The sequence below is a fragment of the Pipistrellus hanaki genome, assembly GCF_964339955.1.
Source record: "Pipistrellus hanaki genome assembly, chromosome: 2".
Classification (NCBI taxonomy): domain Eukaryota; kingdom Metazoa; phylum Chordata; class Mammalia; order Chiroptera; family Vespertilionidae; genus Pipistrellus; species Pipistrellus hanaki.
Genome location: NC_140504.1, coordinates 62,277,570 through 62,303,641, shown reverse-complemented (window position 1 = coordinate 62,303,641; position 26,072 = coordinate 62,277,570). Strand labels below are relative to the sequence as shown.

Here is a 26,072-nt window from a genome sequence, read left to right as displayed (position 1 = left end):
CAGATGGGCTAAATGTTTATTTTTTAAGACACCGAGTTTATTGTCATTTGTTATGGCAGTAATGGGAAATATATGGATGTCTACACAAGCACACACACACACACACACACACACTCACACACACTTAGAGTATATGTATAAGTATGTGAGCAAAATCATCTCCCTTGATAACAGTAAAGGATATAGGGGCTTAGGAAGGTTGCAGAGATTTTTAGATGTACCAATTTTTTTGTCTTGTTCAATTGAAGGATATAGTTACTAGTAATGATACCATTATAATAACAACTAAATAACAGGAAAGAAATAAAGGGAAGACTAGATAATATAGACATATCAGTTATACCAGCTTTGTCAAGCAGCTGCAGCTATTCTCCAAGTCTGTTCCCCACAGATCCTAAGGGAAGAGTCTGGAAGATAGATGCATGCCCAGTAAGGTCCCAGGGACGTGGGAAGATGCTTACCTGTCAGTCACACCTGGATCCAAGTCAGTGGCCAGAATAGGTGTGGCCACAGCAAGGACTCAAAATCTGAGATACTTAATCCCTAAACAAAGAAAGTTCTCTCTCTCTCTCTCTCTCACTTCTCCTGGCCCTCTTGGGACTCCTGTTGCAGAGGATTGTTCCCTGCATTTCACTCACATGACTGACAGCCATGTGGGACCCACACCATGGATTGATGAACTGAATCTAGCCTGACACTCTGTTGGACTCAGTTCCACCATGGAATGGATGCTCTGGACACTGGCCCTACTTTTGGCTCTACTAGAGCTTCAGTTACATATTTTCCAGGACTTGTCTAAGGATAATGGGACATTGCAACTGAAGAAATACAATTCCACATTGTAGGAAATGGACCTCTGTAATCCATCTCCAGCATGGTCAGCCTTCAATGGAATTTGCTTAATTTCCCCCAGAGCAAACAGAATGTAGGAAGGAGGGAAGGGGATATAGGAAAAAAGAACTGTGGATGTGGGCACAGTGGGCATCATAGTGGAAAACTCCAAGGCACCTACCTCATCTAGACAAGGGAAGATGGAGGCATCTAGAGAAGACTTCAGCCCATTTTTTTAATGGCTCAATGGGAGACAGCAAGACCTAAGCAATGCACGAGGAAACAGGAGACCCCATGGTCTTCAGTTAACCAGGAACCAAATCGGAGGAGGGACTGAATAAATGGGCTGCGTCTGCTGCCCCAGGTGTGCCTCTACAGTAGGGTGGACACCCACACTCACTCTTGAGAGTGTATGAAGAGCCTCATTTTCACCATACTTCTGTCCCCGAGTCCGCTATTTGAATCCAGACAGGTGATATTTCTCACACACACCAGTAAAAACCATTCACTTTCCCCCTGCCAGTCTTAGAAATTTTATTTTCTAAAGATAGCATAAGAATCCCACTCCCACTAGTGAAGGAGACATCCATTTCTCTGGCAACAATTAGACTTAGACATTATTATTAGAAAAAAATATACACTTAACTAAATGGGACACAAATTAACCTTTACAGAATAAAATGACAATTTAAAATTTTTATTTTTATTTATTTATTTTTAATTTTTTTTAAATATATTTTATTGATTTTTTACAGAGAGGAGGAGAGAGGGATAGAGAGCTAGAAACGTCAATGAGAGAGAAACATTGACCAGCTGCCTCTTGCACACCCCTTACTGGGGATGTGCCCACAACCAATGTACATGCCCTTGACCAGAATCAAACCTGCGACCTTTCAGTCCGCAGACCGACGCTCTACCACTGAGCCAAACCAGTTTTGGCATATTTATTTTTAATTTTTAAAAAATATATATTTTATCGATTTTTTAACAGAGAGGAAGAGAGAGGGATAGAGAGTTAGAAACATAAATGAGAGAGAATCAACAATCAGCACACCCTACTGGGGATGTGCCCACAACCAAGGTACATGCCCTTGACCAATATCGAACCTTGGACCTTTCAGTCTGCAGGCTGACGCTCTATCCACTGAGCCAAACCAGTTTCGGCAAGAATGACAATTTTAAAATTTTAAATAAGTTGAGGAAAAAGAGGGAAAAAACATAGAAAAATGTAAAAAAGGAGGCTGTAAAATTTAAAAAAAGGGGTAAGGAATAACTTCAATCAAATCAATAAACACATAAAAAAACAAATGTTATATTACTCCATTAAGACAAAAACTCATTTTTTAAAATATCTAGGTATATATTATTTAATAATACATATGGTGAAAAAAATTTATTAAATATCCTATCTAATAAAGAGGGAATATGCTAATTGACTGTCACATCTTCAAAAATGGCGGCCACCATAGTGACAAGATGGTAGTGCCCAGTCCCCTTAGCCCCACTGGGGAGGCAGGTACAGGAGATGGCCAGGCCTGTCCTTAGGCAGATCTGGCCACTCCATGGGCCTGCCTCTGGAGTCCCCCAGACTCCTCAGCCCCCCAGCTGCCCAGGGCCAGCCCAGACACAGGCAAGCCTCAGATGTCAGCTGTCCAGCTACCAAGGGTCACCTGAGGCTTGTGATGGGGGTGTCACCTTCCCTGATCACCAGGTTGCCTACTGCCTCTGAGGGCTTCCAGACTGTGAGAGGGAACAGGTCGGACTGAGAAACCCTCCTCTAGTGTCTGAATTTTCATGCACCAAGCCTCTAGTTATTAAAATATTATTAAGTAGTATTTAATAATGCCTATCGTATATCTGGAAATTGGGCATATTGACTGGGAGGGGCCATGAGAAATTTTCTTATCCTATCTAATAAAGAGGGAATATGCTAATTGACCCTCAAGCTATTGCAAATTTGGCAGCACCCACAGCCAATAAGGAGAGAATATACTAATTGACTGTCATGCCCTCAAAGATGGAGGCACCCACAGCCACAGATGGTGGTGCCCAGTCCCCTCAGCCCCTCTGGGGAGGCAGGCATGTGGCAAGGTGCTGCTCCGCGCACCTGCCTCCAGAGTCCCCCTGTCTTCTCAGCCCCCACCCCCTGCTGCCACCCTGGGCTGACCCCTGGTGCAAGCAAGCCTCGGATGGCAGCTGCCTAGCTGCCAGGCCATCCCAAGGCTCAGGTAACCAGGGCTGGCTGAGGCTTGTGCTGCCGGCAGTGGCTGTAGCAGAGGTATGATGGGGCATCGCCTTCCCCTGATTTCCGGGTTGCCTCCTGCCCCTGAGGGCTACTGGACTGTGAGAGAGGGCAGGCTGGGCTGAGGGGAACCCCACTCCAGTGCATGAATTTTTATGCATTGGACCTCTAGTGTGATAATAATGTTCCATATCTTGATAGGAGTTTGAGTTTCCCAAACTACAGCAAATGCACATATGAAATTTGTATAATTTATTGCATGCAAGTTTTACATAAAGGAAAAAAATAAACAAATATTGACATCTAGCTAATGAGATGCAAATGTATAAGTATGTCCCTGGAAATGCACTATCTGAAACTTATCTTGATATAGATATAAAATAAATGAGTTATTGTATTTGATATGTGATAATTCAGGTATAATAAAGAGATAGATGATAACAAATGATAGTAGCTATTTTCACAGTAAGCATCTTTGCCGTAAACATCTCTCTCACAAGCATTTTTGCCACAGACATTTCACTGCACAACTAAGTGGCCATAAGGCAATTTCCCATAAAAGATAAAATACTGGATGACAATTTGATTTATATTTGGCAGACTTAAGTTATTCAAGCTACTTGTCAGTTTGCTTTCATTTCCCCATTAACAAAGTTCTCACAGTATGCCCATTTTTTAAAATATTGATTTTAGAGAAAGAGGAAGAGAGGAGAGAGAGAGAGAAAGAGAGAGAGAGAGAGAGAGAGAGAGAGAGAGAGAGAGAGAGAGAGAGAGAGAGAGAAAGTTAATAGGTTGGTTCATGCACACACTCGGACCGTGGATTGAACCCATACTGGGTATGTGCCCTCACTGGGATTGGAACAGGTGACCTTTTAGTGTATGGAGGGTGCTCAACCAACTGAGCCCCATCAGCTAGTGTTACCGAGTTCCCGAACAACCAATCAATGCAGAAGGAGAGTTTGGAGAGACTCATTTAATTCATCGAGCGATGGGCTTAGAGAAAATGAATTCAAATTCTAAGCAAGGCTACAAGCAGAACTTCCCCTTTTATTATAGAGCCATCCCTATGTGCACTTAGTGGTTATCTCGATGCTGGCCTTGAAAACAATACAGTTCTATCCAATTAAAAAATGCACCTGGCATGGCATTGAGATTATGGGCATATCTAGTCTCTGGCCTACAAGGTCATACAGCTAAGTTTATCTTCATCATTATTCAAACAGGCTAAAGCAGACATTTTTAGAAACAGCAGAAAATTCCAAACAGCAGTTTTTTACAAAATAGGGGTTTTCCTTCTCATTAGGACTCCCATTTTTATATTATATAAATCTTAGCCTTCATAATAGTTAATACAATGACAAGTAGATGTGGTCATCTAAAAATAGTGGAAAATAAGAACTACATCTAAAGCCCGATTGCAAAACTATGTTAAAACCAGATTGAGTACTATACTAGAAAATGATAATTTTCAGTTTGCAAATCCTTCAGTAAAGCATCATCTCCCATCCCCCCCCCCCCCCCGCCCCCATCAAAACCAAAAGTTTGCCAAGCTATATAGAGGAGGCTACTCATCCACAAGAGTCTTCAAGAACATTAGTTATTGATCCTTCAGTTGGAAACTGATACCTCTCTTAATGAAGAAAGGAATTGGGGGGTGGGGGGGAGAAGGAAGGAAAGAAGGAAGCGTGATGTGTGATGCCAAACAGTGGAAATGAATTGCCTTTTTTTTTTTTTTTTAAGTATAATACTAATATAGGATAGTGAGAAGCTAGAAAAAAATGAAAGACAGGAGGAATAGGGAAACAGAGACAAGAAAATTAAACAAGGTCAAACAGTCCGGACAGCTTGCAGCTGGCTTGTAAGTAACAAACCATTATTGATCCTAAGCCAAGGGCACTTGAGAGCAAATGGCTAATGTCTCCTCCCTAACCAAAGAATGCAGGAAAGGAGGGGGGAAGGTGAGCGGGGAAAAGCAGTTTTATTTCACTCCCTAAACAGAAAAGCTGGCAGTTGCAAGGCTTGGCAAGCTAGAATTGGCCAGGTGCTTCTCACAAATTCTGGGAAAGCCACAACAAAATAAAAGTGGTACTTGAAAATTAAACTATACCAAAATATTCAGCAGAGAAATTTTGAAACTTATACACAGAAGGGGATATAACCCCTTGAATCCTCACCACACTGGCTTCCCAGGCCAGCTGGCAAAGCCCACCTGTGCTCCAGCTCAGATGTAGCTTTGTTTGCCTTGCTTCTTTAATAAATTGGCTTTATCATAACACAATCATCTGCAGTCACTCCTTTGAATTCATTCATACAGGAGAATAAGAATTGAGGAGGGGACAGCTCTCTCTCTTCAACTCTGGGGGCTGTCCAATGACACCTCTCTCTGGTGTCTGTGAAAGGTACCTGACATAATACTATGAGCAGCCCTCGCTGCTTAGTGGATAGAGCGTTGGCCTGGGCGACTAAAAAGTCATGGGTTTGATTCTAGTCAAGGGCACATGCCTGGGTTGGGAGCTCCATCCTCATTTGGGGGCATGCAGAAGGCAGCCAATCAATGATTCTGTCATCATTGATGTTTCTATCTCTCTCTCCTGGTCACTTTCCTCTGAAATCAATAAAAATATTTTTTTTAAAATATAATAATACTATGAGCAAAAGACTTCAAAGAGTGTATTTTGATTTTTTTGCCATAAAGTCTTTAATTTTATTTTTAAATAATTTTATTAATTTCCATGCTTTATTATGTCCTTTTTAATGGCCCTTTTAATTTTAATTTTAATTTTTTTATTTTTTGGTACTTTGTCTTTCATGACAAAATCACCTTATGGACAATTAGTTGCACTTCAAAAATATTTGTAACAAAGATATTTAGGGCCAAAACACCCAGAACTGCATTATTCATATAGTCAAAAGGAGGAAACAAACTGCCATAGACTGAATGTATGTGTCCTCCCCCAAATTTTATCTTGAAATTTTACCTCCCAATGCAATGATATTAGGAGTTAAGACCTATCGGCAGTGATTAGGTCATGAAAGTGGAACCCTTATAAGTGGAATTAGTGTCTGTAAAAGAAACTTCAGAGATCTCTCTCATCCTTTCCTGGATATGAAGACACAGAGAGAAGATAATAATCTGTGACTAGGAAGAAGCCACCATCTCTGCTGTGCTTTCATCTTAAATTCTCTAGAATCCAGAACTATGAGAAGTAAATGTTTGTTGTTTAAGTCATCCAGTCTGTGGTATCTTTGTTATAACAGCCTGAGCTAAGATACAACCCAAATGTCTATCAACTGATAAATGGATAAACAAAATGTTCTTTATCCATCTGCTTGCTCTCCTTGACTTAATCCAACTCTGTGTGTGTGTGTGTGTGTGTGTGTGTGTGTGTGAGTGAGTGTGTGTGTGGGTGTAAATATCCTATACAAACAAGCAATTCTTGGACACCAGCAGGGTGTCTGAGAATTCAATTCCATTCTGACACTATCTACCTGCAGATAGAATCAGATTCCACTGATAAAGCACTCAGTTCCACCAGACTGCCCTCCATTAATTACAGATATCAATGGAAAGCCTTGGTTGCTATCTGTACTTCCAACTGAGTGGCTGTAACTCAGAGGTTCCCATGCTCCTCTGCTTGGGTTTGATTAACTTGCTAGAACAGCTCACAGGACTTAGGAAAACCCATTTACTCACTAGATTATCAATTGGTAATGAAAGATATTAAAGAATACGAATCAACAGCCAGATGAGGTGAGGTCTGGAACAAAGGAGCTTCTGACCTGTGGCACTTGGGAGCTGGCCTGTTGCACATGAAGCAATTTGATTCCCCATTGTGGAAGTTCTGCAAAAATGGGCCCGGCAAGTTGTCCTATTGTTTTTTTTTGTTTTTTTTTTAATGGAGATTCATTATATAATCATGAATGACTATGTCATTGGCTATTGGCCATTGATTCAACTTCAAGTGTCTCTCCCCTCCCTGGAAATCAGGGGGTGGGACTGAAAGTCCCAATCTCCTAACTTCATGGTTGGCTTCTACTAGCATTCAGCCTCCATTCTTACTTGCTTTCCAAAAGTCACTTTATTAGCATAACAAAAGACATCTTAATCACTCTCAACACTAGAAAATTCCCAGGGTTTGGGGACCTCTGTGCTAGAAATTAGGATGAAGACCAAATAAATATTTCTTTTTTTTACATAAATCTTTATTGCTCAGATTATTACAATTGTTCCTCTCCCCTCCCCCTTCCTCCCCTCCACCCAGTTCCCACCCCACCCTCTGCCCTTAACCCCCACCACTGTCCTCATCCATAGGTGTACGATTTTTGTCCAGTCTCTTCCTGCACCCCCCATACTCCTTCCCATCCGAGAATTGTCAGTCCACTCCCTTTCTATGCCTCTGATTCTATTATATTCACCAGTTTATTCTGTTCATCAGATTTTTTTAGAGACCAGGAGTTTGATCCATCGTTATAACATGCTTGACCACCAGGGGGCGGTGCGGAACAAAGGAAGGCCCTGGCCAGCAGCCAGAAGGGTTAAGAAGGTGGAACAGAATTTTTGGACTGGAACACACAGTGTTCCCCTGGGCAGGATAGTTCGCGGGTTTTTTCTTAGATCGTCCCTTTCTCCAGTTGATGGACAGACATAAACCCCACCTGCTGCCAGACATTCCTGAGCTTTGAACCACCAATCAACACCTGCCAAATACCCTAAGCCCCCATTCCTAAGTCCCTAGGTCCCTAATCACCAATCAGCTTGTGCTGAGTGCCATAAGCCCCACCCCCAATCCTTAAAGGTGCTTGTAAGCCCCTAGCTCGCTCTCTTCCCCTCCTCTCCGTGAAAGCAGCCGGCAGGGGTACCCTTCCCTCCAATAAAGCCTGTGTCCTGCCATCCCGGTCTCCAGTCTACCTTCTCTATTTAATCTATCACTTTTTGTCTGTTAAAGTCAAAGAATGAATCCATGGACAGAAGATGGTATAGCAAAGATGGAAATTCATTGAAAAATAAGTACAAATTCCCACGTGGGGAAGAGGAAAGAATCTCATAGCACAGACTCCCACTGAGTTTCCTTTTCCATGGTTTATACAGACTGCAGATCTTTGTGTCTTCTGATTTGTCACTATTCCTTTAGATGGGTTACTATAGTAACTCCTGAGCTCACAGGTGAACCCCACATGGAGCATGTGAGATTTTTTCCTCTCCTCCTTCCTTTTTTTCCTATTCCCTTTGGGCTTTCTTCTTCAACCTTTGGATGAGTGATTTCCTTCCCTTTATTTTGTAAATATACAATAGACCTTCTGCTGTTTCCAGCTCCCTCATCCTATGGAAATGTACCTTCTGCTGCTCTGCAGTCCTGTGCTTCTTCCAAGGTCCTTTTAATTTCTAAAATTTCCTAAACCTGCTTTTTCACCCCTAAAAATTCCCATTTCAAAGGGATGAAAGTGCCCATCATTGATACTGAGTCAAACTTTAGCCTCATTCTAGGATTTTAAATTTGTATTTCTTATTAAAAATAGACTTGATTCTCTAAGTGTGACTGGCCTAGCACCTAAAAAAAAAAATGTGTGACTCTGAAATTGGGATGTGGGAGCAGAGAAAGAATGCCTTGCTCTCATAAATTGTATTCTTTTATGGAACAAAAACTGCCCTGGCCAGTTTTCTCAGTGGTTAGGGTATCAGTCCTCCCACTAAAGGGTCTCAGGTTCAATTCCCAGTCAAGGGCATGTGCCTCAGTTGCAGGTATAATCCCACCCCCAGTTGAGACACATGCAGGAAGAAATTAATCAATGGGTTTCTCTCACATTGATGTATGTTTCTCTCTCTCTCTCTCTCTCTCTCTCTCTCTCTCTCTCTCTCTCCCCGTCCCCACCCACCTCCCTCCCTTCCACTCTCTAAAGATCAATGGAAAAAGTACCCCATTAAAAAAACAATAATAAAAGGAACAAAAATTTATTAGGCCAGCAGTTTCCTGTGAGTTTCCACCATGCTGTGAACCTCTCAACAGACAAAGAGGACTTGACATGGTTAAGATATCTATATATATAAAAGGCTAATGTGCTAAGTGTCCATCTGAATGGTAGCTATGATGCACACTGACCACCAGGGAGCAGATGATGAATGCAGTAGCTGCTGAGCTGCAGTGACTTGGCAGTGATGGTTCTCAGGTGATGCACCCTGAAACCAGAGAGGCGGGAGCCTGAATCCTCGTGGGCTGCACGATTCCAACTTCGGCTGTGGGTTATGTTGTTGCTGGGGCACTGTCGGCCCCAATAATCTGGTTTACTGTATACTTGTGTTTGTGTTCCATACCCTGTACGACAGCAACTTTGTAGAGTACCCTCTCACACTCTCAGGGGATTTAGGAAAGCCGGTTTCAGCCTGATCCCCACAGACCAGGCCAAGGGACCCCATCTTCCAGAGGGACCCCACTCAATCTGAAGATGCTTTCGAGCCACGGCACCACCTCAGGTGCAGCCAACCTGGGAGGGACAACAAGAGGTTGACTCCAGGGTGTGTCTGGCCCATGTCACCTGCTGGCCACCTTCTAATTCAATATATACAAATTCATGTACCAGGTCACTAGTATTAATATAAAATTCAGGTATCATGGAGCTTAGATATGCATGTAATATCATTACTGTGAAAGAAAAGAGCCACATGCTAACCTGACAAGCTTAGGGAATACCTGCGTGGCAGTCTTGCAAAGTCAGAGACCTAAAATAACCACAAAGGATGGTTTGAAAATTTAATATCTAACTACAAACAGGTTATAGTGGGTAGTCAGGTCCCAGATATTTCACCTGACAAAGATCAACTTCTATCTCTTTACTGAGACCATCAGCCTTCCTGCCTCTAAGATAACTTATCTGTAAGATGTCTGGGTAACTTATAACTTCCTTTTTACCTCGGACCCTTCAGGGCACAACAAATGGCCTGGAGACATTCCCTTATTGTTATTGTTATCAAGTTAATTGTCAACTGTTAATTATGTTAGAGTACCTGTATCCATCTCTGTAAAAGAATCTCATGTCCATCATTTCACATTTTACCCTATCCCAGAGGTTTCCCGGCTTCCCTCTGTCCCACCTCCCTGATCTATCACCAATGGATTTCATGTAACTCACTTACATCCCTTTCCTTTGATTGCAATGTATAAATATAGAAATGTAACCACCCATTCTCTGGAGCATTGTCTCAATCCCTTGAGGTTCTGCTTCCAGCATATGTCGACAGTTTGGCTCAAATAAACTCACAAAAATTCTTTACAGGTTTCAATGTTTTTTGTTGTTGTTGTTGTTAACATTACTAATGTTGAGGAGGATTGGGGTTGGGGAATGGTGGTAGAAATGGCAACAAGTATACAGGACCTGGGTTCAACAACCTCTGGCTAGGAAAAAGTTAGAGCCATGACTCAAACTGTAAGAGAACGTTTCCTTACAAAATTACAGAAGTGGAAGAAGTAATTTGTAGAAGAAATGGGCTTAGGAAACAAAGAGTAGGGACAAAGGAAGGGAGGGCTCTTGGAACCTGGGAGTGAGGAAGGTAAAGGTGACGCCCCCAGGGGAATGATGTAGGTGTGCTCTTGGGAGGGAGAGCTCATTGGGTCCTTGGTCCTAGGGTTTTAAAGGTGGTAGTTTTTAGGGGAGGTCCTAGGGGAAGATTTTAATAAAATATTTAGCAGTTTTCCAAGTGTGCCCTTTCAGGGTCTAGGTCTCCACTGATTGATTGGTCAGCACCAGAGCAGGGGGTCAGTATTCAATGTAGCTGGTCCTGAGGTCAGCCATGGCTTTTCTTGCCTGGTTTTGCTGCTTTTCTGGACCTGAAGCTTAAATACAACTGAGGCCTAAAAGTTATCTCTATGAAGGAAAAACCAAGGGGTCCAAATCACATGACCAGCGAGATGCTAGGGGAGGAAAGGTCATGCAGTGGCAAGTTTCCACCCTACAACTGTCCTTTGCTAGGCACTCAGGGCTTGCTCTTTGGCCCATCTTCCTTGCTCTGCTCCTGTCTAACTGCCTACCACAATAAGACCCTATAAAGACATTCCTAATATCTTGAATCTAACAATGCCCAGAAGTGGCCATCCTCCTGTGTGTTTAATCTCTCTCCATCAGATAGAATTGGAATGTGAACTATTTCCTCCGCCATTTTTCAATCCCATCAATGGCAACAGTATTCTCTATATTTAGTATTGAATGGAGACTCTTATTAGAAACTCCCAGAAAAGAGGAAAGAAAAAAAAAAAGAAACATACTTGTATTTGAGGCAAGTTATTGGGTAAGGTTTTGAAAATCTTCACTGGAGGTGATTTTAATGGTCAGAGTTGGGATCTAGATAATTCTCTTCCTCTCCCTTTGGATATAGGCATTTAATTAGACTCATAGCTAGGCTGATGGAGATCAAAATATCAATATATACTCCAGCCAAAAGCTGGATTGGAGAATGTAGATGAAATATGCAATACTTCATACTTAATGTAGATGAAATGTTAATACTTAATACTTCACTGTGGATGTAAACTAACCCTCCTCCACATAGGCTAGCCCTGTTCTACCATGGCCAGGAGTAGGAGAGAAGACTAGAATGAGGCTATCTGCAGCCAGGCTGCACTAAAGTGAGAGAAACCCAGAAGTTCAGCTTTGTCTCACCAATTCACCATTCCAGGAAAGTGTGAGGAAGGGGTTGAGAATTAGAAGTGTTTTGTACATAATGTTCCCTGTTTAATGGAGTAAAAATTTATTCTCATTTCTATAAATATAAGGATCAGAGGTTGTATTTCTCCCCATATTTTGAAGTTTACAGAGAATTTTCTCATCATTATTTCCTTAGGTCCTAATAAGGTTTTTCTGGGATATAACAAGTTGGAGGCTTGAAACAGGAATTCTATAAGTAACTATAAGCCTTGTAACACTAAGATCTATATATAGATTCCCATGACACTAGTGTTACAAGGTTTGAGATTAAAGTAAATGTCACATTTGCAATAACATTTCAGACCCATTTTACTTTAGTTTAGGACAATATAGTCCAAAAATTTAAAAAGGCATTAAAAAGTAGAGGGTGAAAAATAAGTGGAATTAGATTGGAACAAAATGACCAATGAATCACCTTCATCTTCTACATTCTTCTTTCATTAACATCAATATTCATCCTGGTCAGAACCTAAGTGCCCTTTCTTCCTTTTTCTAGTCCTTCCTATCGAGTGACCAAGTTTTGGCAAGTATATTGTTGGGAGCCATCAGAGTTGATACAAGCAACTCCATCTTAGAAAATACAACTCCATCTTGGGAGTTAAGTTTCCAACTCCTCTTACAACTCACCAGAGATCACGTGGTGCTCTGCGGTTTGGCCAGAAGCTAAAGATAACCTATCACTTAAGGACACATCCTGCTCCGGAAGACCCCTACAACGTCCCCTCCCTGACCCTCCTTCCCATAGTTTGCCCCGCCTTGGAATGTCCCCGCGGCAACCTCCCCCTACAGCCTGTATGTATATATTGCAGCTTCAACAATAAAATTCGGGGCTTGATCAGAACTCTGTCTTGCCTCCATTTCTTCGCGTTTCCTGTCCTCTATCATTCCCTTCTAGGTGCCTCCTCGCCCCCACGTTGATCTCCCGCTGGTCGGGACAGTATATACCTGCACTGTATCACTCATACATTCCTCCTCCCCAATGCTTACCACCACAGGGTTAGTTTTAGCCTCACTCCCTCTCCTCTCACGACTGCTTGCTAACTGATTTCTCTAGCTACAAAATTTGCCTTTTCTTCTGCATCTTTTACTTTACAGATACAATAACTTTTCATAAATATAAATCTGATCACTACCTTTCCTCACCCTCAGGGTTACCAACTTCTCAGTGTCTGCTCCAAATGTCATAATATTTGAAAAGTAAAGGAACATAAGACTATCTCTACTGCTTAGAAATGAAACCATATTTATAGTTAACCCAAATTTGGCTGCATAAATGAAGTTCTGACTTACCCAAAAGTACCCTTGGGAATACACATTGTGAAAATTAACAACATGGGTATTATATTACTTCTCTAAGGCAATTTTAAACTCGTGCCTGGTATCACCAGATCAGCAACATAAAAAGGGTTGTGCATTAGCCTCATTCCTTTCTGATGAGGAATTTATAAAGAACTGTAAGTACATTCTCCCCATCCCTCATTCCTATCTCCAGATTTTAGAAATAATTTCAGTGTAGCCCTAGCTTTACTTCCCTTCATAGCCAATCTTTTAAATAACTAAATTCAAAATTTATGTTTTCTTTCAACATCTTTTGTAAAATAAGGGTTTAAAATACCATTCCAATTTTTCAATGAAGCCTCTGCTGTAAGAGTGAAAAGGAATGTGGAATAGTCATGCAACATTATTTATTTTTCTTTGTTCATTTCTCTATATTAATAATTCAGAAGAAATATATCCAACTGAGCCAAACTGACAGATAATTTGCTCTTCCAGGTCTTTAATTGTATTCTCCAATGTTGTTTCTGTTACAGGATGAACAAATCCATTATAGTGTAGTTTTAACCCCAGTTAAAACCCACTTGTAGCCTCCTGGGACTGCCAGTAATGGAAGAATATGTTCCACTTTCCAGCTATGCACAGGGCCTTGCCCTCAATCAAACTTATTCAAGGCTTCCTTTCTTTTAGACCAGGGTAGGGAACACCCAGCTTGCAGATAGTACAAGGCCCACAAAACCTTTTGGTCTAACCCTGCCAAATCATTAGGAATGAGTTAATTAAATATTTGATCAAATATTGCAGCCTAATTTTTAAGTACGTAGCTAATTTTGTATGTCCCACAAATAATGTTATAAATATACAAATGGCCCTTAGCATAAAAAAGGTTCCCCACCCTTGTTTTAGACAAAGATGTAGTTTCTGTTCACATGAATCAGTAGAAAGAAAAGTAATGTGTCATCTGTAAGCCCATTAGTGCGTGACTTAAGTTTCTTCATGCTTATGGGTTTCAGGAACCAATATAGCTTCTGGCTTGGGCTATGACTAAGACAGCTGCTTCAGCCTTCTAATCCCCACTTCTGAGCCAGCAACTGAGGACTTTTAATAGACATGAATCTTTATACTTAGATATTCTTTCTATTAAGTGTAAGGTTTGAGGTGCAGGAAATGAGTTGGAGATCACCAAGACATATTAAAGGAAGGTTTATTCCCCAGTAACAAGCAAGACTCATTACAGGGGTAGAGAAATCAGAATTGAAGGAAGGGGGAGAGGAGAAAGGAGGGACCCAACCTGGCTGACTCCACAGTGGGAGAGAACAGCAGCACGTGGAGGGGTGGGGGAGCCTTTTGAGGGGAGGAACAGGAAAGGGTTGGACCCAGGGCGGAACAGGAAGGGGTGGGCTCCAGGGCACTTCAGCACACGCTGATTGGTGGTTCAATGTCTTGGGGATGTCTGGGTGGCAGATGCCAGTTATGTCATAACTCTTCCCACCAGGTATTATTTGCCTGACTATATGGCAAGGCTACGGGCTAAAGCCATGGAGTTCGTAAATATCCAAATAACTGCCTGTAGATAAGAGGTTTACATCAAGCGCTATGTTAAATACATAATCCCCACCTCTGCCCATTGTACAGATTTTTGTTGACTTCTTTAAGGCTTCTCTTCTTCAGGATGCTGTTGATTTCCATATAGCAACATGGCTTCCAATTCAGGAACTCTAATTAGTCAACAAAGCCAGTGAACCAGGCTTTGCCTCAGCTGGAAGAAAAATCACAAGGTTTTAGTGATGGAGCCAGGAAGATCCTCAGAGGCCTCTATCACTGTCCCTATAGGCAATAAATCAACTTGCTCCTATATGTGTTGGATGCCCCCAGACATCCCCCTTTGACGTGCTCTTGAGATACCACATCTGCTTTATGTAAAAGAGTCTGCTGAGCTAGTTCTTTTCTACTGCAAAGTTTCCTTGACCTCACCCAAAACTTGATTGCTGGAAACCAATCATTGTCTCACTAATAGAAAGAGGCTGGTCAACCTTGAAGCTCTGAAAGGTCAGAGTCAACCACACCCTATCTAATTGAGACAATAGTAACTGAGGCAACTTCACCATCTTGTAATCATGTAAATCCTTACTGATATGATAATCCACTTATTACCTGCCTAAGGGCTATGAGTGTTTCCCAAAGCTGCTTAAGGGTAATGGGTGTATCCCATAGCAGCCTCAATAAGAGGGATAGCAAGGCCAGAGCCTAGAGAGTCTTCCCACTAGAGGTTGACTCCCACCTGGCCCCCCATTTGTCCCAAATTAACTCTTTTCTAGTCTCTCCCTTCATTTTAGTGTGTGGCCTCCTCCAGAAACCGGACCCTGAGTGGGCCCTAATCACGCAGGTAGTGTTAAGGGTTCCCACATTGATCTGTATTACCTGCCTTAAATTAGACGATGCCTTGCCTGGCTGGTGTGGTTCAGTGGTTGAGCATCTACCTATGAACCAGGAGGTCACAGATTCCAGTTAGATTCTGATCAGGGCACATGTCTGGGCTCCATTGCAGTTGGGGGTGTTCAGGAGGCAGCCAATCAATGTTTCTTCCTCATCATTGATGTTTCTATATCTTTCTCCCTCTCCCTTACTCTTTGAACTCAATACAAATATCTATTTTTTTTTTTTTTTTTTAATTAGATGATGCCTTTCTATGGTGAGGGCAGTGTCTGGCCAAGGCCAAGCAACAAGCTAGCAATTGTTTTTTTCAAATAGGCAGTTTTTTGAGTTTAAAATTTGAGGTGTATTATTGAGTAGCAATGTATTTGATTTTTGTCAAAAGCTGCAGCATGCATATATTGTGGTTGTAGATACTTCTGATATCATCCTAGCAGTTGGTTCATAAGAACAGAATAAAACTACCTGTGTCACTGCCCTTTGTAAAATTTTCAACACTTGTTTCTGTTAAAAAACTCATTAAAATGCAATTTTTTTTGTGATTTTTGAATTACGTCCAACAAGGTTTCTAGATCAGCAATATGATTTTTGCCCAAACATGCGTGCCTCTGATATTCTTGTTTATTGGCAACATCTCTGAGAGATACTTTGCTTCTCCTAATATGAGGAATGTTGCTAGTTGCTTCTGTTCACATAGTTCCCAATTTAGAAGTAGGTCAAGTTTCAGCTGCAGTTACTATTTACTTATTATAATGTTGATCAAGGATCAGAGGACCTCTGAGCATCCTCCTAGGAGCAGGTCTCTCTGACGTGCTTTTAATGGTTATTAAGTCAAATTGAATCTCACTAAATTATGACAATATGTCAGTAAATTCAAATATTTCTGCACAAAAACATATCAGTGTCAACCCGTGAATGTCATTATGCTCTGGACTCGAAAATTGAGATGGAAAAGAAATCATTAATAAAACTAAAATGGCATACCAATCTCCTTTAGCCTTTCTGCATAGTTTTTACTGTATCAAATATTACTGAAGCTAAAACACACACACACACACACACACACACACACACACACACACACACACAGTTTTTTAAATCCTCCATAGACTACTATAAACCTCCAGAAACCATCTGCCTTATGGGCTGTAGCCAAATAAGACTGTTAAGGGAGCTTGTAAGAATCAATACTTCTATCTCAATTATTTGATTTACTAGAGCTGCTATCTCTTGATGCCTCCTGGAATTCTGGATTGTTTAATGTTTAAGAAGGGCTAAAATAGCCAAAGCCGGTTTGGCTCAGTGGTAGAGCGTCGGTCTGCGGACTGAAAGGTCCCAGGTTCGATTCCGGTCAGGGGCATGTACCTTGGTTGTGGGCACATCCCTGGTAGGGGGTGTGCAAGAGGCAGCTGGTCGATGTTTCTCTCTCATCGACGTTTCTAGCTCTCTATCCCTCTCTCATCCTCTCTGTAAAAAATCAATAAAATATATTAAAAAAAAAAAAGAGGGCTAAGATAATTCCAAAGGTTTCCCATGAGGCATGGCCAATTAAAATTGAGCAAAGAATGAGGGCACCATAACTCAATCATATATAATATCATCCTAGCTGTAGACTCAGGTTAAGGTGACAACTATCAATCTCTCCACGTTTCAATGTGCCACTTCCCCCCTGCCTTGGTTCTCTCCATCTATGGCACCTTCATATCCTCCCAGTTCTACCTTCAGGCCTTTTAGTGCACCTTTTCTGTCTCCCATGTTTATCAGGGGATTTATCCTGCCTACCTTCTTTCTTAGCTGGGGACCCACTAGTAAATGGAGATTGTGGATTGTAGGTTCACTGATTATTTCCTTCCCAAGCAGCAAATAAGCAAATAATCACCAGCTACTCCTTGCTCTCAGCCTGCTTCTATAAGACAAACAACACATAACCTTTAGTTATGACATTAACTGGGTTTGGTTATATTGCCAGGGATGGAGCCTGAGAAAGGGATCCATATACACACAATTTATTGAGGGAATGCTGTTCAGATGAATCTCTAGAGAGTGTGTGAAGCAGAAGAGGGAAGTAGAAAGAGGTAAACAGGATGTGACCCCTGGTGCAGAATAGCCTTCTTTGGATCCCATGGGGTTGGGTGTAACCTTTTAGGATAAAAGGTTAATCTATCATATATAGTATCAACTACTCACTCAGGCATTAGCTGTAGGGTGTGGTGGGGAAGTTGATAATATTCCTGTGAACTGCTGTCAGCCATTAGAAGTTCCCAGGAAGTAGGCAGGTAGGCAGCTGTGAGCTATTAGAAGTTCACAGGTATAGCAGCTGGGGGATGTGTGTACCTGCTGAAAAAGTCAATTTGGAAAGTGTAGCAATACCATCTAGTATCATACTCTCTTCCACCTACTTCCCAAACACATAATTGGCTGAGAATGTATTAAAGCACATGTGTCAAACACAAGGCCCATGGGCCAAATCCAGCCTGCCAGGCCTTGCAATGTGGTCCGCACCGCGCTGTCATCACTGCACTCCGCTGTCAGTTTATGACATTGTCAGTTTATGACTGTTCAGTAAACCATTCGGCCCGCGATTTAGGCTGGATTTTAGATTTTGGCCCCTTCTCTGATTGAGTTCGACACCCCTATATTAAAGGAATGAAACATAGTTCAGAAATGCCACTGATGAAGTGACAGGTGTATAATATGAGGGAAGCTAATGGTGTAATTTTTAAAACAAAATAGACTACTCTCTGGGTCCCCTCGGACAAAGGGATGCACACAGTATGGCAGCTCACCACTTAGAGCAGAATTTTAAAAATTCTGGTGGCAGAAAAATTGTACAAGGAATTTATGTAATTTGAATTTTTTAGCAGCCTTTTTTTTTTTTTTTTTTTTTAAATAATCATTACCAGTGCCCAATCAGAGATGACACTGGAATAAAATCTGGAGCCAGCATTTCTTTGTTTCTATATGAAGATTATAAAATTGTTCTCCAATATATATATATATATATATATATATATATATATATATGCACTACACATACTGCCATCACTATGCCTCTTGTACTAAATTTTCTTCACATCTCTCCTTCTCTCTTGGACACCAATCTTTTTTTAAAATCTTTATTCTTGAAAGTATTAGAGATGTTCTCTTTTTTCCCCCCACTGACCCCTTCCACCCTGCACTCACCACCACCACACCAGGCCTTCACTAAGCTATTGTCTTGTGTCCACGGTTATGCATATATGCATACGAATTCTTTGGTTAATCTATTCCCTACACTCCCCACTATGGCCTTCTCTCTGAGTTTCCTCAGTCTGTCCCATGCTTCTATGCCTCCGAATCTATTTTGCTCATCAGTTTATTTTGTTCATAAGTGAGAACATGTAATTACAACCTTTTTAAAGGTAGGGGCCATGTCTTATACATCTTTCTACTTTATTCCCAGTTGAAAGTCAGTATACTTTAATTGCATAAAAAAAGAAATGGAGTACTGAGGAAAAGTTCTAACAATTCACAGTTCCATTGGCAAAAGAATCGTTGCTGTGGAGATTGTGTGTAGGATCTTATCATGCTTTTAAGTTTCTCAAGAAGTGATCTCTTCTCTTCCAGTAAATATCCATCATCAGTTTTCAAGTTGTTTGGCTCACCCCACTTTCACTTTCAGGATAATTAGGGCAGATTGAGTTCTAGTTATGGTTTTGACTCTCAAACACAAAGGGAAAAAGGCAAAGCCAGGAAATAAACAATCAATGGGGCTTCCTACCTTTGGCAAAAATAAATTCTTTGAAAAAATAAACAATACTTAACTTCTTTTTTGACTAAAAGAATGAGAAGTGAAAGTAAACCTATTTATATTATTGAGAGAATAGTTTTTAGGGTTATTGGCACTGTATTATAGTTATCTTGGGAATTTAATATTTCAGCTTCAGAAATAAAGTAGCAATATTGAGTGCTTCCTTAAAAAAAAAAATACACACTATGTTAAAATACCAAAATGATTTGTTTCTGGAAATCTGCCTATATTAACCTGGGTTCACCAGAGAAACAGATACAATAAGAGATGTACATGTCTTTACCTACATTGAGAGAGACAAAGAAAGAGAGTGATTTTAAGTTAATTGGCTTACATGATTGTGGAGGTTGGCAAGTCCAAAATCTTCAGGGTGGGCTGAAAGGCTGGAGACTTAGGGAAGAGTTCATGCAGCACTTCTAAGCCATAGGCCATCTGATAGTGGAATCCCTCTTATTCTGAGGAGGTCAGTCTTTTTCTCTTAAGGCCATCAACTAATTGGATGAGGCCCACCCTCAACTTAGGAAGGGCAATCTGCTTAACTCCAAGTCTACTGCTTTAAATGTTAAATTCTTCTACAAATACCTTCACTGTATTTTTAGAATAATGTTTGACAAAATAACTAGGTACCAAGGCCTAGACAGATTGACACATGAAATTAATCATCATATTGCTCCAATCCTTTATAATCCTGTTAAGTATTTTACTCCTTTTATTCTCAAATATTTAAATTATTTCTTCTATTTTTGAGCCCTGTGCATTTATTCACCATTTTATTCCTATTCTTAAATCTTTCTGTTGCTTCAGAGTATTCCACATATCAATTACTCCCAACCCTAAATTAGTTGAAAAGTAAAATTAAATAATTTTCTCCCTCATCCCCAATAGTTGAACCATAGATATTTAGTGAATTGTGTTTCAAGAATGCTGAGGTTAAGATCATACCAATGAAAAACTATGAATGAGCAAGCATTCTTTTCATCTGACAATGCAAATAAATGATTCACAGGCTAAAGCTCACACCACACATCACCACACACCACTAAACAGGGGAACTATTCAGAAATTTATTTGGTGTGTAATTTCAATGTTTTCCCCATTCCAAGAGTTTCATTTGAGTGGGTTGCATTGGTTTAGATGTTTGGGGGTCTTTTTAAAACTATAATATATAGAAAATAAGAGATGTTAATTCCAGTCTGAGTCTGAAGGCCTGATAAATAGGAGGGCCAATGGTGTAGTTCTCGTACAGAGGCTTTCAGACTTAAGACTCAAGAAGAACCAATATTTCAGTTTGAGTCTGAAAGTCAGGAACAAGCTAGTGTCCCGGGTTGAAGGTCACAAAAAAGAACTTTTTTTTACTCAATGGAGGACAGACTTTTTAGTTATATGCAGCCTTCAACTGATTAGATGAGGCACAGTGCATTCAGGAGGTCAGTCTGCTTTACTCAGTGAAATGTTTACCAATTTAAATGTTAATCTCATCCAAAATATCATCATATAAACACTCAGACTGATGTTTAACCAAATGTCTACACACCCTGTCACCCAGGCAAACTGACACATAACATTAACCATGACAATATCATAGCTCTACTAAACTAAATGAACATAGACAATAGTGCAGTGAAGGCCTGGGATGGTGGGAGCCAAATGGAGAGAGACAAAGGAGGGAAAATGGGGGACATCTGTAATACGCTCAAGGATAAAAATAAATTTCAAAAAAGAAGAAAAAAAAGAAGGAATATACACATAAACATATTAGGATGAAAAAGGGAATTTAAGTATACGCTGAGAGGCCAGATTATTATGCATTCAGAGATCATAATAATCTGGCCACTCACCATGTATAGCATTCTTTTTATCTGACAATGCAAATAAATGATATATATGAGGCCTGGTGCATGAATTCATGCTTGGGTGAGGTCCAGCCAGCCTGGCCAGGGGGAGGGGACATGGGTAGTTGGCCAGCCTGCCTGCTGGTCGAACTCCTGGTCAAGGGGACAATTTGAATATTAGACTTTTATTATATAGGATATACACTGAGTGGCCAAATTATTATGCGTTCAGGGATCATAATAATCTGGCCACTCAGTGTAGATGCAATGGAGATGTGAATGGTAAGAATATATTATAATTGTTTTAATAAAGTCTTACAAGTTTGGGGGGGAAAAAGAGCATATGATCTCAACAATAGATAGATGCATATGTAATTCACAAAATGTCAATATTAAATGGCAGCTTCCAATCCAAATGGGGTATATAAAATAGGATATACATATGATTCATATATATTGTACATAAACATTTTGTGTGATTTTAAGTATAACTTACTTATCCATAATTATTTAAGGATATGTTAGAAATGCTGTTCCTGTTGTATGTAACAAAAAAACCTTATCTCTCAAAAAATTTTAAGCCATATCTGTGATTGGAAGCTGAAATGGTGCTTTGAGTATTTATAAATTGGTAGCAATATTATACAAACCATATGAAAGCAATGACATTAATTAATGTCTTCATTATCCATATATTGTAAGCATAATGATTGATATTTTTAGTATTAGTGGATATGATCCACTAATAAAAATTTATCATAGCTGGCCAAAAATTTAGTAAAAGTTGGTCAAACTTTTATTTACTTTCTAATTTGCATCACTGGACTGCTCTGGGGATGTGATTGAGCCGGTGTAATGAACCATTTCAAAGAGGGCCTGAGATCAGCTCCATTGGTCTTCCAATGGTATTTTTATTTTTACAGAGAGGAAGGGAGAAGGATAGAGAGTTAGAAACATCTATGAGAGAAAATCATTGATCAGATGTCTCCTGCATACCCCCTACTGGGGATGTGCCCGCAACCAAGGTACATGACTAGAATCAAACCTCGGACACTCTATCCACTGAGCCAAACTGGTTATGGCTCCAATGGTATTTTTACTAGTAAAGATGATGGATACTGAAAAGTTATATTATTATTAATAAAAGATTCAAGACCAGGCTTCTATATTTATAGGTATATAATAGCATTTTCAACACCTAGCTTCAGATTAAGTTATATTAACTCATTTATTTTAGATTATGGAAAAATCCCTTTTATGAAGACTTTGAGGACTTTAAGTGATATGGCAATAATGACAGAATAATACATTTAGTCTGTATACATTTAAAATTGTTTGGGAGTAAAAATAAAACATATCCTATATAATAAAAGCCTACTATACAAAATTTCCCCTCTACTGGGAGTTTGACTGCTTGCTATGACATATGTTGACCACCAGAAGGTGATGTGGAATGTGGAGGGTGTTGGCAATGCTGTGCTGACAGCGGGCAGCAGTGGAAGAACTGCCTGCCCAGATGGGTCCCATCGAGAGTGGGACTGAGGCTGCATGGTGGAGCAGGTGAGTGGGTGGTGCCAGGCCAAGGTGGGTGCGATCACCCTGCATACGGTGACTGGAGGTGACATGGGGGCACCTGGCTCCATCCGGCTACCAGGCACTGAGAGAGTAGGGTGGAGTCCAATGACTCAGGTGGAAGGGGGCGCATGGGGGCTCAGGGGCCCAGGTGCTACCCAGGGTCCAGAAGTCAGCCATTGTTGAGATTGCCTACACTATTTTTTTCATTTTAAGCCAGCAAATAAATTTTATTTGCTGGTTTAAAATGAAATTTTTATTTGCTCAGTATATCAAATAAGATGCAAGCATTATTATGACAAGTATACAGAAATTTGCAGGTCAACATAAAACAGTAATTTAATTTAAATGAAGGGAAATCTCTTTAAATGTTATGACAACCTACTCCCAAGAAGAATCTTTTATTTAGTTAAGTGTGCATTTCAATAAAATAAAGGGTACAATGGAAGCTAAAGAGAAAATAAACAAATGGGACTACATCAAAATAAAAAGCTTTTTTACAGCAAAAGAAACCATCAACAAAATAACAAGAAAGCCCACAGTATGGGAGAACATATTTGCAAATGTTACCACTGATAAAGGTTTAATCTCCAACATCTACAGATAGCTTATACAACTAAATAAAAGGAAGATGAATGATCCAATTAAAAAAATGGGCAATGGACCTAAATAGAATATTTTCAAAAGAAGACAGAAGGCACATGAAAACATGCTCAAAGTCACTAATTATCCGAGAGATGCAAATCAAAACAACAATGTGGTATCATCTCACACCTGTCAGAATGGCCAACATCAACAAATCAACAAACAAGTGTTGGCAAGGTTGTGGAGAAAAAGGAACCCTCGTGCACTGCTGGTGGAAATGCAGACTGGTGCAACCACTGTGGAGAACAGTGTGGAGTTTCCTCAAAAAAACTGAAAATGGAACTCCCCTTTGACCCAGTAATCCCACTCCTAGGATTATATCCCAAGAAACTAGAAACACGAATCAAAAAGGATATATGCACCACAATGTTCATAGCAGCACAATCTACAATAGCTAGGATTTGGAAACAGCCTAGGTACTGTCAGCAGATGATTGGATCAAAAAACTATGGTATATCTACACAATGGAATACTATGCTGCCATAAAAAAGAATGAATTCTCATCATTTGCAGCAACCTGGATAGAATTGGAGAACATCATGCTGAGTGAAATAAGCCAGTCAATGGAAGAGAAACACCACATGACCTGACTCATTTATGGATAATAAAGAACATTATAAACTGATGAACCAAAAGATAGATATAGAGACAGTAAAGCAACAAGCAGACTGTCAAATTGCAGCGGGGAGGGTAGGGAGATCTGGGGGAGATAAGAGATCAACAGAAGGACTTGTATACATGCATATAAATATAACCAATGGACACAAAACTCTGGGGAGGGAGGGTATGTATGGGGGGGGCAATGGTAAGATATGTACACAGATAATAATTTAATAAAAAAAGGAAAAAAAAAAGAATAAAATCAAATAAGTTAAGTCTAAAAAATAATTAAAATAAAATAAAGGGTAATGGATTAAGTGGAAGTTACTGTGTGAATTTTTCTTAAAAATGAAACTCCAACTCTATTAATCCATGCCAGTTAAACACTATAATTGTGCAAAAGGAGATGGAGTTCATTATATTTTTTGCTTGAACAGTGCAGAGAAAAATGGTCTCTTACAATACAACAGGCAAAATTTTGCATATTAGGCTTTTATTATATAGGATAGGTTTTATTTTTACTTACAATACAACAGACTAAATTTCAGTCTCAGTGCTGTCATTGTGCTACCAGGTAAATGCTCATTAGCATAGCACATTTTGTTCTATGATATACTTTAATGCTAAGACAGATCCCAATTTGTTACAGATACACATAGAATGCCATTGCTTGTTATATATATATATATTTAAAAAGGCAGTATACATCTGTCTACAAAGGCAGGTTTTGCCAGGAGGAATTTATAGGAAGCAGTCTGATGTGTGCCAGGTAGCAAGAGGCTCTGCAGGAGGAAGTGCTGAGTCAGACTGAAGGAAGTAATACTTTGAAGTGTCATCTAATTCATAATGACTGCCTGGTTCTCACAAGCTAATAGTAATTGGGTGCACTGAAAAATGGAAACCACATTCCGATCATGACCCCAGTTGCATCCCTCTGTTACAAGTTGGTGAGTTCGAGAAACCAGGGTGAGACCATTGGCATGATTAAAAACAGTCCTGTCGAATGTGTAGCCGGCACCACGTGGTGAAATACCCCATCCGCTCCATCATCCGGATCTGACTATAACACATCACACGTTGGGCCCTCCTGTGGGACTTCTTGTAAAGGATCCAGGCTCTGACGTGAGCCAGTGTATCTATGGGTTAGAGAGAAGCCACCGTGGAGCAGAATATCTGTCCCTCTATGAAAGCTGTAAGCAGAAGATAAACCAATAGATCTGTAAAATATTTCCAAACATTGGCATTTCCATACATTCATAGGCATTCATCTTAAAAGCCATGTGCGTGGTTCCCTGTCAGGATGGTAATGCACTCTGCATAAGGAGTCTTGAATTGCTACAAAAAGTCAAGTCTCCAGTGAATAATAACCTCCGCCTACACAGTGGCTCCTGGACATAGTTTATGTCTGATGATTTTCCTCCAGTTCTAAAGAGTTCCACAAGATCATGAAATTGACCTTGCACATCTCCACCTGTGGCAACAGGACAAAGAACCTCTTGCACGTTTGATTCTATTGTTAACATTTCCTCGGCCTTTTCACACAGTCTGCACTTGATCCTTCAGCTGTTTACACTCACTCATTGCTCAACCAACTGGTCAGCTCCCTGGTAAACATCCAGTCTTCCATGGAAACCAATCCCCATCCCTCCCCCAGCTCTCCCCTTACTTTTCCTCTATCCCCTACCCTCCTGCCGCCCCCCCCCCACACACACAGACACACACACACACACACACACATACACACACACACACACACACACACACACACACGCCACCAATGCAGGGGCCCTCAAGTCCCCGGGGCCAGTCCCAAGCCCTGCCCAAGCCCAGCGGACAACCTGGGCAGGGCCTCCAGGAAACCCCTAGCCGTACTTGCCCACAGGCCTCAGAATCGCTGAAGGGGTGGGAACGTGAGGGATGGGGAATGTGGGGCCCCCTCCTGCCCCAGGATGTGGCCACCTGCTGCCCTGCAGTCTCCCGCTGGTGGGCCTCTCCCGAGTTCCGCCCGCTTCTCTCTGTGTTTTTCTCTTAGACCAAATGAAAGCCCCTACAGTTGAGTTACCCTTCACCGATAGTTATGTCCATAGTTATGTCATAGTCAAGAGGAAAAAAAAGGGGGTGGGGGAGATTGTAAGTAAGAAGTCCCAGAATTAAAAAC

The 26,072-nt window shown here is 40.7% G+C and overlaps 1 protein-coding gene across 1 annotated transcript in view; it reads right to left on the bottom strand.

The window, feature by feature from the left end:
• The window catches only part of LOC311617582 (histone-lysine N-methyltransferase SETMAR-like), a 485,271-nt gene extending 459,978 nt beyond the window's left edge, over positions 1–25,293 (bottom strand). Inside the window, exon 1 of the mRNA XM_084874050.1 lies at positions 24,723–25,293. The gene's annotated coding sequence lies outside the window, so the exon portion shown is untranslated. The remainder of the gene's footprint in view (positions 1–24,722) is intronic.
• Positions 25,294–26,072: the final 779 nt, after the last annotated feature.